The sequence below is a fragment of the Lynx canadensis genome, chromosome A2, assembly GCF_007474595.2.
Source record: "Lynx canadensis isolate LIC74 chromosome A2, mLynCan4.pri.v2, whole genome shotgun sequence".
In the NCBI taxonomy this organism is placed as follows: domain Eukaryota; kingdom Metazoa; phylum Chordata; class Mammalia; order Carnivora; family Felidae; genus Lynx; species Lynx canadensis.
The window spans coordinates 94,983,613-95,002,795 of record NC_044304.2 but is presented as its reverse complement, the minus strand read 5'-3'; positions in this window follow the sequence as shown (position 1 = coordinate 95,002,795).

Below are 19,183 nucleotides of genomic sequence, written 5' to 3'. Positions count from 1 at the left end.
ATTAGGAATGGGAGAGCTGTGTTAAATATAAACCAGAGCCAAGATCAGTAATCCTCTACAGATCTCCCTCAATTTTTAATAGGGTCCCATCCTGATAAATCCAATATGAATTTAAAATAATGTAAATCCAAAAAGCAGTTTATACCACATCTTCTTTACCCATTCATTTATTGATGGACATTTGGGCTGCTTCCAAATTTAGCTATTGTATATAATGCTGCAATAAATGTAAGAGTGCATGCATCCCTTTGAATTAGTGTTTTTGCATTTTTTGGGTAAATGCCCAGTAGTGTGATTACTGGATCAAGGGGTAGTTGTATTTTTTAATTTTTTGAGGAACCTCCATACTGTTTTCCACAGTGGCTACACCAGTTTTCATTCCTACCAACAGTGCAAGAGGGTTCCTTTTTCTCCACATCTTCACCAACTCTTGTTTCTTGTGTTTCTAATTTAGTCATTCTGACTGTTATAAGGTGATATCTCATTGTAGTTTTGATGTGCATTTCCCCAATGGTTAGTGATGTTGAGCATCATTTTATGTCTGCTGGCCATGTGTATGTCTTCCTTCAAGAAATGTCTGTTCATGTCTCCTACCTATTTTTTAACTGGTTTATTTGTTTACTTGGATGTTGAGTTGTATCAGTTCTTTATATATTTTGAATACTAACTTTTTATTGGATATGTCATTTGCAAATATCTTCTCCCATTCAGTAGGCTGCCTTTTAGTTTTGTTGAATGGATAAGGAAGGTGTGGTATCTATACACAATAAAATATCATTCAGCCATAAAAAAGAATAAAGTCTTAATTTTTTTTTTTAGTTTGGAGAGGGAGAGAAAGAGCATGAATGGGGAAGATGGGAAGAGGGAGAGAGAATCTCAAGCAGGCTGCACACTCAGGGTGGGGCCCAATGTGGGCCTTGATCTTGTGACGCTGGGATTATGACCTGAGGAGACATCAAGAGTTGAATGCTCAGCCGACTGAGCCACCCAGGCATCCCAATAAGAATGAAATCTTATCATTTGCAACAACATGGATGGAGATAGAGAGCATAATGCTAAGCTAAATAAATCAGAGAAAGGCAAGTACCCTATAATTTTGCTCATATGTGGAATTTAAGAAACTAAATGAGTAAAGGAAAAAAGAGAGACAGATCAAGAAACAGACTCTTTTCTCCCCCCATCCCCACCAAGAAACAGACTGATGGTTACCAGAGGGGAGTTGGGTGAGGGATCAGTAAAATAACTGATGAGGATTAAAGAGTACACTTATTATGAAGAGCACTGAGTAATGAACAGAATTGTTGAATCACTATACTTCACACCTGAAACTAATATAACACTGTATGTTAACAATACTGGAATTAAAATTAAAAATTTAAAAGAAGTAGTTAACACAGCTAATCTACTGAACATCATAGTTTACCCTAGCCTACCTTAAATGTGCACAGAATACTTACATTAGCCTACAGTTGGGCAAAATCATCTAACACAAAGCCTATTTTATAACAAAGTGTTAAATATCTCATGTAACTTATTGAATACTGAAAGTGAAAAACAGAATGGTTGTGTGAGTACAGAATGGTACTTATTTCTTAACTCTCTTTCATCATGGCTGAGGGGCTACTTCTAGGGATTCCACAGCACTTCTGGCCTACCCAGGCTAGCCAAGAGAAAGCTGTTAAGTTGGAAAGTTACAGGTACATACATTAGGACAACATTATCTATAACATGAATAGAACATATCTAGGAGATTTGAGGAGGGCATTAACAATATTTTGCAGGATTATTGTGGGGATTAAAAAAAAAAGGCTGCCAGTCATTTTGAAATTGGGTGATGCTGCTTGTCTGAGATTCAACATCTAGAATCCTGCTTTGTCCCAGTCACCCTCTGATGACTTGAAGAAGGCCCTATGAATGGAGAATGAGATCAAGCAAGTGCTGTTTTGTCAAAATTCTTTCCATTGCAAAGGACAGAAACCTTATCTACTTAACCTAACAACAACAACAACAACAACAACAACAACAACAACAACAAAACAAAACCACAAAAACAAAAACCTTGCTCATGTAACTGAAGCCAGAGAAGACCTAGGTGAAACTAACTTTGAGTTAACTGTGAGGAAGAAAAGTTTAATGAAACAAAACTCATTGCATTGTGTTTGGATTCTAGGGGCAAAAACTGTTTAAAATCATTTCATTAAATTTTTACTTGCAGTAGGAAGAGAACAAAATAGTTAAAACTGTAGTTTCTAGAGTTCAATGCATTAAAAAAAAAAGCTGAGGCTTACTGTTGCATAATTTACACAAACAGATACAATGTAAAACTATCTAATTTTCAGAATTATTATTTTGTGACTTTTTAAATTAGGTAAATAATTTTTCACAAACATTTGAAGCAATAAAATCTTTAAAGTCTTCATTTGTGTAACAGAAAAGTAAACTAGTAACTTTATTTTCACAAAGAAAATTTTTATCTTGTGAAAAGTAAGTTGTTAAACAAAAATGTTTCTTTTGGCTTTCTATCTAGCTAACAAATTTTACTGGTAAGAAGCTAACTTTCATTCTTAAAGAGAAAGTTAATATTTTTTAAAATATTTTTTTCCCTAAACAATGAGAAGGAGCGCCTTCTATTTTTATTTCACGACTACATGAGAAACTGAGCAGTATCAGGATTCTTTGCTTTTCGTTTGACTCAGAGTCTATGTTTTAGCCTCATTTTCTCAGGCTCTTCTCTGTGACAAAGGATGTCACAGAGACATCCTTTTGGTAGCTCATTAAAAAAAAGTTGATTTATTTCTTTGTATCTAGATATTCTAGAAAAGGAATCCAATTAGCTTGGTTTGTACTGAGCCTACATCTTGGACTGATATATTTTAGTGGATTATAAACAAAACAAGTGAGTAGTTTCTTTTATCCCTAACCTTATTTTCAAATTCTGATGATGAAGAAAGACAAATTTAAAGAATACCAGCAAAAGGAAATTGTGCATCCTAAACCTAGAACATAGCATAATCCATCCACTCCTCCCAGGCCAGCCTAAGACATATGTGGTTACTGTTACCACTTACCTCTACAACAAACCCCATTTTCTTTTCCTTCTTGGCATGCTACGAGACTACATTTCTAAACATCCCCTGTGGTTATGTGGGTCTACTGTGATTGAATTCTCACTAATGAAACAGGCAGAAATGATTAAGCTGTTTCCAGACCTAGCTTCTAAACAGACATTCCGTTCCCTAACTGGAAGTCCTGTTTTGTAACACAGCTCCTCAACTAGGCATGGCTATTTTGTACTGTTACATAAGTGAGAAACTTACTGAGAGTCTGAGGTTTTGGGGTGTTTTGTTGTAGCAGTTAACCTACCCTAACCATAGGAGTAGCCTAAGCAAGAGCAGATGCAGGACTGTCCTCATGCCAAAGTCTTGGAAGAGAAATTTGTAAGGGTTTTATGATTCAGTAAATACCCTTACCTTCCTTTTCATTTATATTAGCATTCCTCCTTATTGGCAGAATTAAAGGAGGGATTAGAAAAACTGAGAGGCGGCTGAAACTTTCTCTAGAGTCATCAAAAGAAAGGTGCTTCAATGGGGTGCCTGGGTGGCTCAGTCGGTTGAGTGTCCAACTTCGGCTCAGGTCATGATCTCGCGGTTCATGAGTTTAAGACCAGTGTCAGGCTTTGTGCTTACAGCTCAGAGCCTGGTGCCTGCCTCAGATTCTGTGTCCCCCTCTCTGTCCGCCCCACCCCTGCTTGTGCTCTGTCTCTCTTTCAAAAATGAATAAGCATTAAATAAAATTAAAAAAAGAAAAGTGCTTCACATATAGATGATTAATAAATACCAGCTATTAATAGAGTTCTGTTTAACATTTAAACATTGTAAGCCCTGTTAATCTTTATGACTGTCTATTATGCTCCTTGAGGAAACTATAACTGAATTTTCCACTGTTTACCTTGGCTTATTATCATGTGTAGTATGCATCTATTTTATTATTCTAATTAGAAAACATGGTGAAATAACAGTAAAAGAAGTTTTTAAATAGGAAACAACGTAACAGTGATTAAATCTAGGGGGACTGAGATGACAGTTAACTTTAATTTTCTTTTTGCTCATTTGTATTTTCCACTTTTTTCTCAATGAGTACATGTTACAAAAAGGGTAAAAATGGGGGCACCTGGGTGACTCAGTCAGTTAAGCATCTGACTTCAGCTCAGGTCAAGATCTTGGAGTTCGAGCCCTGCATTGGGCTCTGTGTTGACAGGTCAGAACCTGGAGCCTTCTTCAGATTCTGTCTCCCTCTTTCCGCCCCTCCCCCACTCAGCCTCTGTCTGTCTCTCTCTTGCTCTCTCAAAAATAAATAAAAACATTAAAAGAAATTTTTTTTAAAGAGTAAAAATTAAGTCACATGATCCTATTCTCTTAACATAGCCAATTTAATGTTTGCATGTTATCTTTTACCTTCAAGTTTATAACATATGCATATAGTTTGTTTTACATAATAGCAGTACAGTAAAATACTGGACTTTGGAACCAAACTATTTTGCATCCCTAATTAACTCCTTGGTCTTGTGAAAGTCATTTAATCTGTCCCTTGATTTTCTCTTTTTTAAAAAAAATTTTTTTAATGTTTATTTGCTTTTGAAAGAGAGAGAGAGAGCGATCATGAGCAGGGGAGGGGCAGAGAGAGAAGGAGACACAGAATCCAACGCAGGCTCCAGGCTCTGAACTGTCAGTATAGGGCCCGACGCAGGCTTGAAATCACAAACTGTGAGACCATGATCTGAGCCGAAGTCGGCTGCTTAACCGACTAAGCCACCCAGGCACCCCTCTTGATTTTCTCTTCTGATAAAAAAATTCCTAAAGTGTCATGCTGTGGTGAAGATTTAGTGTATATAATGGATTAAATGCAAAAAAAACCCCAACAATTTCTAGCACATATGTTTTTGTAATTAGCAACTATTAATATATATTAAAATTTTATATTTCCCCACTTTTCTATATGATCTTCATAATTATATTTTGGTAAGCATTCCATCTGTTGTTTAATGTTCCATTATGAAATATAGTAATAAAGTACAGTTGACCCTTGAACAATGCGAAGTTGGAGCACTGACCCTCCAGGCAGTTGTAAATCTGTATATAACTTTTTTTAATTAAAAAATATTTTTAATGCTTATATTTTTGGGAGAGAGAGACAGAGAGACAGAGCACAAACGGGGGAGAGGCAGAGAGAGAGGGAGACACAGAATATGAAGCAGGCTCCAGGCTCCATGCTGTCAGCACTGAGCCCGACGTGGGGCTCAAACTCACAAACTGTGAGATCATGACCTGAGCCAAAGTCAGACACTTGAATGACTGAGCCACCCAGGAGTCCCTTTATATAACTTTGACTCCCCCAAACCTTAACTACTAATAGCCTACTGTTGAGCAGGAGCCTTACCAATAACATAAACAGTTGAGTAATACATATTTTGTATGTTATAGGTACTATGTATTGTATTCTTTTTTTTTTTTATTTTTTTTAAATTTTTTTCTTTTTTCAACGTTTATTTATTTTTGGGACAGAGAGAGACAGAGCATGAACGGGGGAGGGGCAGAGAGAGAGGGAGACACAGAATCGGAAACAGGCTCCAGGCTCTGAGCCATCAGCCCAGAGCCTGACGCGGGGCTCGAACTCACGGACCGCGAGATCGTGACCTGGCTGAAGTCGGACGTTTAACCGACTGCGCCACCCAGGCGCCCCTTGTATTCTTACAATAAAGTAAACTAGGAGAAAACAAAATGTTATTAAGAAAATCATAAAGAATAGAAAATACATTTTCAGTACTGTATTTATCAAAAAAAATCTATATATAAGTGGACCCACGCAGTTCAAACCCATCTTATTCAAGGATCGTCTTGGTCTAAAAATGTTAGGCAGTTGACATTTAGGTTGCTTCCAATACTTGGCTTTCATAGCCATTGCTGCATTAAACATTTTTTTTTCAAAAATTTTTTGTATTTATTTAAAAAAATTTTTTTAACATTTATTCATTTTTGACATTGAGAGAGAGCATGAGCAGGAGAGGGGCAGAGAGAGAGGGAGACACAGAATCTGAAACAGGCTCCAGGCTCTGAGCTGTCAGCACAGGGCCCGACACGGGGCTTGAACTCATGGAGTGCGAGATCATGACCTGAGCTGAAGTCGGACAATCAACTGACTGAGCCACCCAGGCGCCCCTCAAAATTTTTATTGCAGTAAAATACACAACAAAATTTACTATCTTAGTTATTTTTAAGTATGCTGTTAAATATATTTATAATGTTATGCAATTATCATTACCATCATCTCCATGACTTTTGTCTTACAAAACTGAAACTCTAATTAAACAATAACTCCCCATTTCTTCTTCCCTCCAGTCCCGACAACCACCATTCTTTCTGTCTCTAGGATTCTGACTACACTAAGTACTTCATATAAGTGGAATCATATGTTTTTGTGTTTTTGTGACTCTCTTATTCATTTATAGTTAAAGTAATTACTGATGGAGGATTTAACTTCTGTCCTTGTGCTGTATGTTTTCTATATGCCATATAACATTTTTGACCTTCATTACCTGCCTTGAAGTCTTCTTTTGTGCTTGGCTGATTTTTTTTTTTTTTTTTTTGCAGTGAACTCTTTAAATTCCCTTCTTATTTACTTTCATGTGTATTTCATAGCTATTTTTTCTCTGTGGTTACCATGGGGATTACATTTAACATGCCGAAGTTGTAACACTAATTTGAATTTATGCAACCTTAATTTCAATAACATACAAAACTCTGCTTCTTTACAGCTCTGTCCCTTTGGTTGTTATGTCACAAAATTATACAATGTGTGCCCCAAACATAAATTAATAATTCTTTTAAAGGCATTAATGTCTTAAATATATAGAAAAATATAGAGTTACAAACCAAATTTATAATATGTTAGCTTTTAAAACTGCCTATATATTGAGGCCAGCATTACCCTGATACCAAAACCAGATAAAGACACTACAAAAAACAGAACTATAGCCAGTATCTATGATGGACATAAGTGCAAAAATCTTCAACAAAATAGTAGCAAATTGAATCCAATAATACATTAAAAAATCATTCACCGTGACCAACTGGGACTTATTCCTGGGATGCAAGGATGTTTCAATATTTGTAAATTAATCAGTATGAGGCATCACATCAATAAGAGAAAGAATAAAAATTATATGATGATTTCAATATATGTAGGAAGAGCATTTGACAAAGTGCAGCATCCTATTTATGATAAAAACTCTTAATAAAGTAGGTTTAGATAAAACATACTTAGCATAATAAAGGCATATATGAAAAACCCACAGCTAACATCACACTCAATGGTGAAAAACTGAGAGATTTTCCTGTAAGGTCAGGAACAAGACAAGGATGTCCACTCTTACCACTTCTATTCAACATAGTACTGGAAGTCCTAGCCATAGCAATCAGACAAGAAAAAGAAATAAAAGGCATTCAAATTGGTAAGGAAGAAGTAAAACTTTCACTATCTGCAGATGATATGATACTACATATAGAAAAGCCTAAGGACTGCCCCAAAAAACAATCAGAACTGATAAATGAATTCAATAAAATTGCTGGATACAAAATATGCAGAAATTCGTTGCATTTCTATACACTAATAATGAAACAGCAAAAAGAAAAATCAAGAAAACAATCTCATTTGCAGTTACATCAAAAATAATAACTAGATGGGGCGCCTGGGTGGCGCAGTCGGTTAAGCGTCCGACTTCAGCCAGGTCACGATCTCGCGGTCCGTGAGTTCGAGCCCCACGTCAGGCTCTGGGCTGATGGCTCGGAGCCTGGAGCCTGTTTCTGATTCTGTGTCTCCCTCTCTCTCTGCCCCTCCTCCGTTCATGCTCTGTCTCTCTCTGTCCCAAAAATAAATAAACGTTGAAAAAAAAATTAAAAAAAAAAATAATAACTAGGAATAAACTTAGGGAGGTGAAAGACCTGTACTCTGAAAACTATGAAACACTGATGAAAGAAATTGAAGATCACACAAACAAATGGAAAGATATTCTATGCTCATGGATTGGAAGAAGAAATACTGTTAAAATGTCCATACTATCCAGAGCAATCTACAGATTTAATGTAATCCCTATCAAAATACCTTTTTCACAGAACTAGAACAAACAACCCAAAAATTTGTATGGAACTACAAAAGACCCTGAATACCTAAGCAATCTTGAAAAAGAAAAACAAAACTGGAGGTATCACAATCCCAGATTTCAAGATATACTACAAGGCTGTAGTAATCAAAAGAGTACGTTAGTAGCACAAAAATAGACACACATATCAATGGAACAGAATAGAGAACCTAGACATGAACCCACAATTATATGGTCAATTAATCTTTGACAAAGAAAGCAAAAATATCTAATGGGAAAAAGAATGTCTCTTCAATAAGTGGTGTTGGGAAAACAGGACAGTTAGATGCAGAAGAATGAAACAGGACCACTTTGTTACACTATACACAAAAATAAACTAAAAATGGATTGAAGACCTAAATGTGAGATATGAAAGTATAAAAATTCTAGAAGAGAGCACAGGCAGTAATTTCTCTGACATTGGCCAGTACAATATTTTTCCAGATGTGTCTCCTGAGAAAAGGGAAATAAAAGCAAAAATAAACTAATGGGACTACATCAAAATAGAAAGTTTCTGCACAGTCAATGAAATATCAACAAAACTAAAAGACAACCTACTAAATGGGAGAAGATATTTGCAAATGACACATCCAATGAAAGATTAGTATCCAAAATGTACAAAGAACTGATGCAACCCAACACCAAAAAAACTAACAATCCAATTAGAAAATGGGCAGAAGACATGAATACACATGGCCAACAAACACATGAAACAATGCTCAACATCGCTAATCATTAGGGAAATGCAAATCAAAACCACAATGAGATATCACTTCAGACCTGTCAGGATGGCTAAAATAAAAAACACAAGAAACAACCAGCATTGGCAAGGATATGGATACCATATATACCATATATATTACCACCATATATGTATGGTATATATACCATATATGGTATATATATATGTATGGTATATAAGTGTACTTTTATTCCCCTTCATCTATTTCACCCATATGGGTGAAATAGATGAAGGGGAATAAAAGTACACTTATCTTGATGAACAGTGACTAATTTATAGAATTGTTGAATAATTATATTGTATACCTTAAGCTAATATAATATTATATGTTAATTATACTGGAATTAAAATAAAATCAAATAGCCTGTGTATTTACCATTCCCCATCCCAATCCCCTCACAGGCAGTTGTGCACATGTTCCAGGAGCAGTCTGCACACAACCTGCAGGAGCCAGAATGGGCAAAAAAAGGACCCTGTCCTCCAAATATTAGATATCTGAGCTCTTCTGGCTGACTGCTGCTTCTAAATAGAGAGGTGGAGTCAATAAATAGGTGACCATTATTGCACCTCTCCTAGATATTGCAAGACCCTCCCCCTCAGGCTGAAGTGACTTCTCTGGGATTTAAAGGGCTAGTGCCCTTCCCTTCTCCCTTCATTTTTCTTTTTCCTCTTTGGGAGCCAGACATTAAAGACCAGGACATTCAAAAACAATTGCACATACAAGGAAAATCAGAAAGCGAGCAACCCCCAAGGAAAGACTCAGAAAAGACATTAAGTTTAAACCTTAGGCTGATCCTCAGCACAGAAAGCCTACAATAATCAAAACAAAAAACAGCAAATTAAATTATTAGATCCAAATGGCCTCTATGAGGCCAGTATTATCCTGATACCAAAACCAAACAAAGACATCCTAAGAAAAGGGCAGTCAATATTCTTTATGAATACAGATGCAAAGATCCTCATCAAAATACAAGCAAATCAAATCTAGCAACATACAAAAATAATTATATACCATGACCAGGTTGGTTCAACAAATGAAAATCAATGCAATATGATATATTAATAAGGACAAAAACCACATGATCAGCTCAGTAGACATAGAAAAGGCATTTGAAAAAAATGCAACACCCCTGCAAGATAAAAACACTCAACAACCTAATAATAGAAGGGAATTAACTCAATCTGATAAAGAGTATCTACCAAAAAACTCACAGCCAGCATCATCAGGGGTGTCTGTTCTTACCATTTCTATTCAACATTGTGCTGGAGTTTCAAGCCATGACAATTAGGCAAAACAAACAAACAAACAAAAAACGAAAGAAATCATACTGGAAAGGAAAAAATAAAATTATATATGCAGATGACATAATCTTGTATATAGAAAATCCCAATGAACTACTGAAAACCTATTAGAACTAGTAAGTGAGTTCAGTAAGGTAGCAGGATACAAGATCAATTTACAAAAAGCAACTGTAATTCTATACAGTTATAATGAACAATCTAAAATGCAATTAAGAAAATTATCCTACGTGGGGTGCCTGGGTGTCTCAGTTGTGTCTGACTCTTGATTTTGGCTCAGGTCATGATCTCATGGTTGGTTCTGAGATTGAGCCTTGTGTCAGCTCTGTGCTGAGCATGCAGCTTGCTTTAAGATTTTCTCTCCTTCCCTCTGCCCCTACCCTACTGGCATGCATGGGCTCGCTCTCTCTCTCTCTCTCTCTCTCTCTCTCCCTCTCTCTCTCTCAAAAAAAAAAAAAAGAAAGAAAGAAAAAGAACAAGAAAAAAAAAAGAGAAAAATTATCCCATGTATAACACCACGTATCCATGTATAATGTCATACAAATAAAATACTTAAAAATGCATTTAACAAGAGAAATGGAAGGCTGATGAACAGAACACTTTACATCATTCAAAGAAATTAAAGAAGACTTAAATAAATAGAAAGACATCGCTGTTCATGGATTATAAGACTTCATGTTGTTAAGATGGTAATACTCCCCAAACTGATCCACAGATTCAATGTAATCCCTATCAAAGGATAGCTGGCTTTTTTTAAAGAAATTGATAAGCTGATCCTAAAATTCATATAAAAATTTGAGGGACACAGAAAAACCAAAACAGTCCTAAAAATTAATAACCAAGCTGGAAAACTCATATTTCCCAATTTCAAACTTATAAGAAAGGTACAGTAATGAAGACAAAATTCATATGTTGAAGCCCTTAACTCCTATGTGACTATATGCAGAGATAGGGCCTGTAAGGAACTGATAAAGGTTAAAATAGGTCATAATGGAGGGGCCCTAATCCAAGGCTGATGTCATCCTTTTTGTTTGTTTGTTTGTTGTTTTTTGTTTGTTTTATGTGGTGTCATTCATATAAGAAGAGGAAGAGACATCAGAGTTCTCTCCACCATTTGAGGACACAGCGAGAAGATGACTGTCTATAAGCCAGGAAAGAGCTCTTGTCAGGAACTGAATCAGCTAGCACCTTGATCTGGGAATTCCAACCTCCAGAACTGTGAGAATATTAAATTCTGTTGTCTAAGCCAAAAAAAAAAAAAAAAAAAAAACCCTCATATTTTGAATTATGTGCTTTAGAAAATAGCACTTCTTTTATTATATTTATGTATTTCTTAAGACGATATTAGGCCTGGTGTGATGCATTCTGGTAATATGGTCCTGGGGAGAGGAGTTGAAATCTGAGACAATATTCCTGTGCATACAGGAAGGGTTCTTCTTGAAACTAGGAAATAAACTGAGAAATTTTTTGTCAAATCACATAGAGAAGGAATTACAAGTCCATGATCTGTATCTGAGACCCCCAAAATAGATTATTTTTGCCATCTGAGTTTTTCACATCTTAAAAATGAAAGACATACAGATTCTGCACATTTAACACCTTCGGCAGAACCTGGGATACCAGGGTGCCATTATCAAACCATATTTCTGTAGTGAAAAATATGAGTCTCCACACTACATGGGATAAATAAAGCTTATAAATGTCTGATAATCAGTTTAGGTCATTTTTAAAAATTTTTTTAAAAAAAGTTTTTAAGTTTATTTATTTATTTTGAGAGACACAGAGGCAGCGTGAGTGGGGAAGGGGCAGAGCGGGAGAGAGAGAATCCCAAGCAGGCTCTGGGCTGCCAGCTCAGCCTGATGCAGGGCTTGAACTCACAAAACCACGAGATCATGATCTGAGCCAAAACCAAGAGTCAGACACTTAACCAACCGAGTCTACCAGGCACCCCTTTTTTAATTAAAAAAAATTTTTTTAAATTTACATCCAAGTGAGTTAGCATATAGTGCAACAATGATTTCAGGAGTAGATTCCTTAATGCCCCTTACCCACTTAGCTCATCCCCCCTCCCACAACCCCTCCAGTAACCCTCTGTTCTCTATATTTAGCAGTCTCTTGGGGTGCCTGGATGGCTCAGTTGGGTAAGCGTCTGACTTCAGCTCAGGTCATGATCTCACAGCTTGTGAGTTTGAGCCCCACATCAGGCTCTGTGCTGACAGCTCAGAAACTGGAACCTGTTTTGGATTCTGTGACTCCCTCTCTCTCTGCCCCTCCCCCACTCACTCTGGCTCTCTCCCCCTCAAGAATAAATAAGAGTCTCTTATGTTTTGTCCCCCTCCCTGTTTTTATATTATTTTTGTTTCCCTTCCCTTGTGTACATCTGTTCTGTGTCTTAAAAGTCCTCATATGAGTGAAGTCATATGATATTTGTCTTTCTCTCACTAATTTCACTTAGCATAATACCCTCCAGTTCCATCCACGTAGTTGCAAATTGCAAGATTTCATTCTTTTTGACTGCTGATTAATACTCCATTGTATATATATATACCACATCTTCTTTATCCATTCATCCATTGATGGACATTTGGGCTCTTTCCATAGTTTGGCTATGTCGATATCACTACTATAAACATTGGGGTACATGTGCCCTTTCGAAACAGCACACCTGTATCTCTTGGATAAATACCTAGTAGTGCAATTGCTGGATTGTAGGGTAGTTCTATTTTTAATTTTTTGAGGAACCTCCATACTGTTTTCCAGAGTGGCTGCACCAGTTTGCATTCCCACCAGCTGTGCAAAAGAGATCCTCTTTCTCTGCATCCTCGCCAACACCTGTTGTTGCCTGAGTTGTTAAGATTAGCCATTCTGACAGGTTGAGTTGGTATCTCATTGTGGTTTTGATTTGTATTTCCTCCTCTCAATTCTGATGAGGAGTGATGTTGAGCAATTTTTCATGTGTCAGTTGGCCATCTGGATGTCTTCTTTGGAGAAGTGTCTATTCATGTCTTTTGCCCATCTCTTCTCTGGATTATTTGTTTTTTGGGTGTTGAGTTTGATAAGTTCTTTATAGATTTTGGATACTAACCCTTTATCTGATCTGTCATTTGCAAATATCTTCTCCCATTCTGTCGGTTGCCTTTTAGTTTTGCTGATTGTTTCCTTTGCTGTGCAGAAGCTTTTTATTTTGATGAGGTCCCAATTGTTCATTTTTGCTTTCGTTTTCCTTGCCTCCGCAGACGTGTTGAGTAAGAAGTTGCTGTGGCCAAATTCAAAGAGTTTTTGTCTGCTTTCTCCTCTATGATTTTGATGACTTCTTTTCATCTATCTTGAGTTTATTTTTGTGTATGGTGTAAGAAAGTGGCCCAGGTCATTTTTCTGCATGTCGCTGTCCAGTTTTCCCAGCACCGTTTGCTGAAGAGACTGTCTTTATTCCACTGGATATTCTTTCCTGCTTTGTTAGAGATTAGTTGGCCATATGCTTGTGGGTCCATTTCTAGGTTCTTTATTCTGTTCTATTGATCTGAGTGTCTGTGTGCCAGTACCATACTGTCTTGATGATTACAGCTTTGTAATAAGTCTTGAAGTTCAGGAGCGTGATGCTTCCAGCTTCGGTTTTCTTTTTCAAGATTGCTTTGGCTACTTGGGGTCTTTTCTGGTTCCATACAAATTTTAGGCTTGTTTGTTCTAGCTCTGTGAAGAATGCTGGTGTTATTTTGATAGGTATTGCATGGAATATGTAGATTTCTTTGGGTAGTATCGATGTTTTAACAATGTTTATTCTTCCAATCCAGGAGTATGGAGTATTTTTCCATTTTTTGTGCCTTCTTCAATTTCTTTCATAAACTTTCTATAATTTTCAGTGTATAGATTTTTCACCTCTTTGGTTATGTTTATTTCTAGGTATTTTATGGTTTTTGGTGCAACTGTAAATGGTATCAATGCCTTGATTTCTCTTTATGTTGCTTCATTATTGGTGTATAGGGATGCATCTGATATCTGTGCATTAATTTTATATCATGCAACTTTGCTGAATTCATGGATCAGTTGTAGCAGTTTTTGGTGTTTTTGGTGTTTTAGTTGTAGCAGTCTTTTGGGTTTTCCATACAGAGTGTCATGTCATCTGCAAGGAGTGAAAGTTTGACTTCCTCCTGGCTGATTTGGATGCTTTTATTCTTTTGTGTTGTCTGATTGCTGAGGCTAAGACTTCCAATACTATGTTGAATAATAGTGGTGAGAGTGGACATCCCGGTCTTGTTCCTGTCCTTAGTGGGAAAGCTCTTAGTTTTTCCCCATTGAGGATGATATTAGCAGTGGGTCTTTCATATATGGCTTTTATGATCTCGAGGTGTCATCCTTCTAGCCCTACTTTCTTGAGGGCTTTTATCAAGATAGGATGCTGTATTCTGTCAAATGCTTTCCTGCATCTATTGAGAGGATCATGTGGTTCTTGTCTTTTGTTTTATCGATGTAATGTATTTATTGATTGTTTTGTGGATATTGAACCAGTCCTGCATCTCAGGAATAAATCCCACTTGGTCGTGGTGAATAATTCTTTTAATATATTGTTGGATCTGGTTGGATAGTATCTTGTTGAGGATTTTTGCATCAATGTTCATCAGGGAAATTGGTCTGTAGTTCTCCTTTTTAGTGGGGTCTCTGGTTTTGGAATGAAGGTAATGCTGGCTTCATAGAAAGAGTTTGGAAGTTTTCTTTCCATTTCTATTTTTGGGAACAGCTTCAAGAGAATAGGTGTTAACTCTTCTTTAAATGTTTGATAGAATTCCCTTGTAAAGCCATCTGGCCCTGGACTCTTGTTTTTTGGGAGATTTGTGATTACTAATTCGATTTCTTTACTGGTTATGGGTGTGTTCAAATTTTCTATTTCTTCTTGTTTCAGTTTTGGTAGTTTATGTTTCTAGGAATTTGTCCATTTCTTCCAGATTGTCCATTTTATTGGTGTATAGTTGCTCATAATATTCTCTTTTTATTGTTTGTATTTCTGCAGTGTTGGATGTGATTTCTCTTCTTTCATTCTTGAATTTATTTATTTGGGTACTTTTTCTTTTTGATCAAACTGGCTAGAGGTTTATCAATTTTGTTAATTCTGTCAAAGAACCAGTTTCTGGTTTCATCGATCTGTTCTACTGTTTTTTGGGGGGTTTGATAGCATGGATTTCTGTCCTAATCTTTATTATTTCCTGTCTTCTGCTGGTTTTGGGTTTTATTTTGCTGTTCTTTTCCCAGCTCTTTGAGGTGTAAGGTTAGGTTGTGTATCTGAGACCTTTCTTCCCTCTTTAGGAAGGCCTGGATTGCTATATACTTCCCTCTTATGACCGCCTTTGCTCATCCCAGAGGTTTTGTGCTTCAGTGTTATCATTATCATTGGCTTCCATCTACTTTTTAATTTCCTCTTTCACTTCTTGGTTAGCCCATTCGTTCTTTAGTAGGATGTTCTTTAGTCTCTAAGTATTTGTTATCTTTCCAAATTTTTTCTGGTGGTTGATTTCGAGTTTCATGGCATTGTGGTCTGAAAATATGCACGGTATGATCTTGATCTTTTTGTACTTGTTGAGGGCTGATTTGTGTCCCAGTATGTGATCTATTCTGGAGAATGTTCCATGTGCACTGGAGAAGAACGTGTATTCTGCTGCTTTAGGATGAAATGTTCTGAATATATCTGTTAAGTCCATCTGGTCCAGTGTTATTCAAAGCTGGCAGGAATAAAATTGCTTCCTGGAAAGAAAAGCCTCTGTTACGACTCTCTGTGCAACTCTCTGTGCAAGAATCCTGCTACAATTTGGCTGTGTTTCCCAACCCCTCACTTCTGAGGGACTGCAGCTTTGACCTGCTCAGACCCTCAGGGGGAGGGCCTCGCTGAGCAATGGCCAGGTGCTGGCTGCACCCAGGAACATTCGGAGACCGCACTGCTGCCGATGCTCAGAGCCTGTGGCTGGGTGCCAGCCTGCCCCAGAAAAAGTTCGCGCGATCTTGTAGCAGCAGCGTTTCAGAGTTTATGAAAAATCACAACACACACCTGGAGGCTGGCTTCACCCTTATAGTGCTTGTTTCAGCACCAGTGAATGTGGCTGTTCTCCTGGGTCCACTGGGGTCTTTGCCCCAGGGGCGGGGAGCACACAGCCTCTACCAAATGTCCTCCCAGCAGGGGAACCGCCTCTTCCCCTGTGGCCCTTGGACTCTTCACTCTTTGGAACTCGCTCTCTGCTCCTGAGGATTCGCCCTTCCCACCAGAGCATCGCCAGGTATGGAGCTGCTGAGTTTCAGACTCTGTGCTCCCCTGTTTATAGAATCTTAATGGAATTTAAACCCTCTCCTTTCTCCTTTTTTTGTTCAGTCCCTGGAGATGTTTCCACTTTTCCACTTTCTTTCCAGCTGTTTTTTTGCAAGAGGTGCTTTTCTGGTACTCTCCCCCCATCTCAGGCCTCTCTCTGCAAGCAAAAAACAGCTCCCTGACCTCTGTGGCTCCTCTCTCCCCTAGTTCACCTCTTCACTCGTACCTGCTGAGTTTTGTGGTTCAGATTGTAGAGATTGTTGTGTTAATCCTGAAATCAGTTTTGTAGGTGTGCATGTGGTTTAGTGTTGATTTGGCTACATTTCAGGGACGAGAGACCCCAAAAAAACTTCCATGCTGTTCTGCCATCTTGGGCCCTCTCCCAACAATCTCCCTTTTCAATTTATGATGTACTTCTGAAATATCACTTTGGAAAACTCACATTAAAATAACAAAAACTATGGTTATATAATAATGAGAACTACCTTGAAGTTTTGATGAGTAAAAGGTCTTGCTTTAAAACTATTTCACAGGAAGATCATACTGGTGGTATAGGATGTGGTTCCAGAGAGAACAAAAATTGACAACCCGGGAGCGCCTGGGTGGCTCAGTCAGTTAAGTGTCCAATTTTTGCTCAGGTCATGATCTCATGGTTAGTGAGATCTTACGGTTAGTGCTGACAGCTCAGAGCCTGGAGCCTGCTTCCGATTCTGTGTCTCCCTCTCTCGCTGCCCCTCCCCTGCTGGCACTCTGTCTCTCTTTCAAAAATAAACTTAAAAAAAAAAAATAGAAGCCCCACAACTCAATTTTAGGTTAGCAGTTTTCATTATTTTTGGTCTCAGAGCTCTTTCACAATCTTATAAATTATTAAGAGCCCTAAAGAACTTTTTTAAAAAATGTGGGTTACATCTATATGTATTGACAGTAATGCAAATTAAAGGGAAGAAATAAAAATACTAATTTATTAAAAATAACAACCCATGTTAACATAAACATGTGTATTTTAATGAACACAGTTATGTTTTCAAATAAAAAAATAGAAATATGGTACTATTTCAGATTTTTGCAAATCTCTTTAATGCCAGGCTTAATGGAAGATACTTGAATTCTCATGTGCGCTCCTGTATTCAATCTGTTGTGCAATGTTTGGGTTCAAGTATATTAAGAAAACCTGGCTTCACACAGATATGTAGTTGGAAAAGGCAGGAATATTTTAATAACTTTTCCAGATAATTATTTTTTTATAAGTTGTAGTATCTTAAAAGTTGCAGTCTAGAATCTGAAAGTATATCAATGAACTTTTTATATTACATGAAAATCTATTGTTTCGGCTTGTAGTTTGAATGAATGTTTTACCCAGGCATGATTTTGTAACATCATGCACTGGGCATCTGAAAATACTGGTTTAATGAATTATGCAAAGATTCTAATGTTGACACATCATATACAAAATCCATTTGTTACTAAGTTTTCCTCTGCAGAAAAGTCTCAAGAATTAGTAAGTTGTCAAGTTGATAGTAGTAGATTGTTTTCTAAAATTCTTAATTTTTATTTGAAACATTTAATATTTTATCATTGACAACAAATATTGCCAATGAATTTCTTTAAAAGCACAAACAGGCTGATTTAATTTTCAAGAAAATGTCTGTCAAATACCCAAATCTGAATGACTGGCACTCAGCAGTCATTCTTTCAAGCAAAAATGTTATTCCATGAAAGAAGTAGCTAAATACATGTCCTCAGTGGTTGAACTTTAATAAAATTAACGTTCACTATTTCATCAAGGACATTCTTAAGTGAAATAGATAATTTTTTTTTTTTTAATTGCAAGTGCATGGCAGTGAGGAATAATGAATGACTCAGTCTGGTGCCCCTGCTTTGATTTGTGCTAAGGCCGGAGAAGCTTTATTTAGTATTGATTTTACTATCAGTGCAAATTCCAGCAGTTAAAATGCAAATAACAGTATTATTATAAGGAGCTTTGACTTTGCAGATACTCTGAACATGTCTTGGGGATACCCAGAGGGCCATGGACCACAGTTTGAGAACTGCTATGGTAGGTATTAGGATAAACTCAGAATATAAAAACAATTAAGGCATGATCCCTAGTCTCACGTTTATCTTTTAACAGAGGAAACCTATAGAGATGATTACAACATAGCTTTAGAGATACAAGAAATGGCAACACTGGGGGATGACTCATTAAAGACCAGCATGGAAGCAGAGACCTCGTAGAGTACTTTTGCAATGCAGACAAGCAATGATGAGGCCTGACCTAAGGTCAGTGGAGTGGAGACCTAAGGTGAGTGGAGAAACTTTCAAGGTGGTAGAATTATAGGATGTAGCGATTAACTATGAAGAATGAAGGAGGAGGGCAATGGGGTAGATAGCGATGCCCTTCCTACATATGCATTACAGGAGGAGCAGGTTGACAGCCGGGTGGAAGGAGATAATAAATTCAGTGTTGGATTTATTGACAATGAGATGAATGTGAGGTCTCTAGAGGTGTTGACCAGGCAATTAGATATTTCTGCTCCTTCCCTGAAAGCCCTGCAGTTTTCTCATTCTCATTTCTCATTTGCTGCTGTATCCCCAGTGCCTAGCTCTTAATGTTGACTGAATAAATACCTAAATACGGTCAGGAGCTCGTGAGAATAAT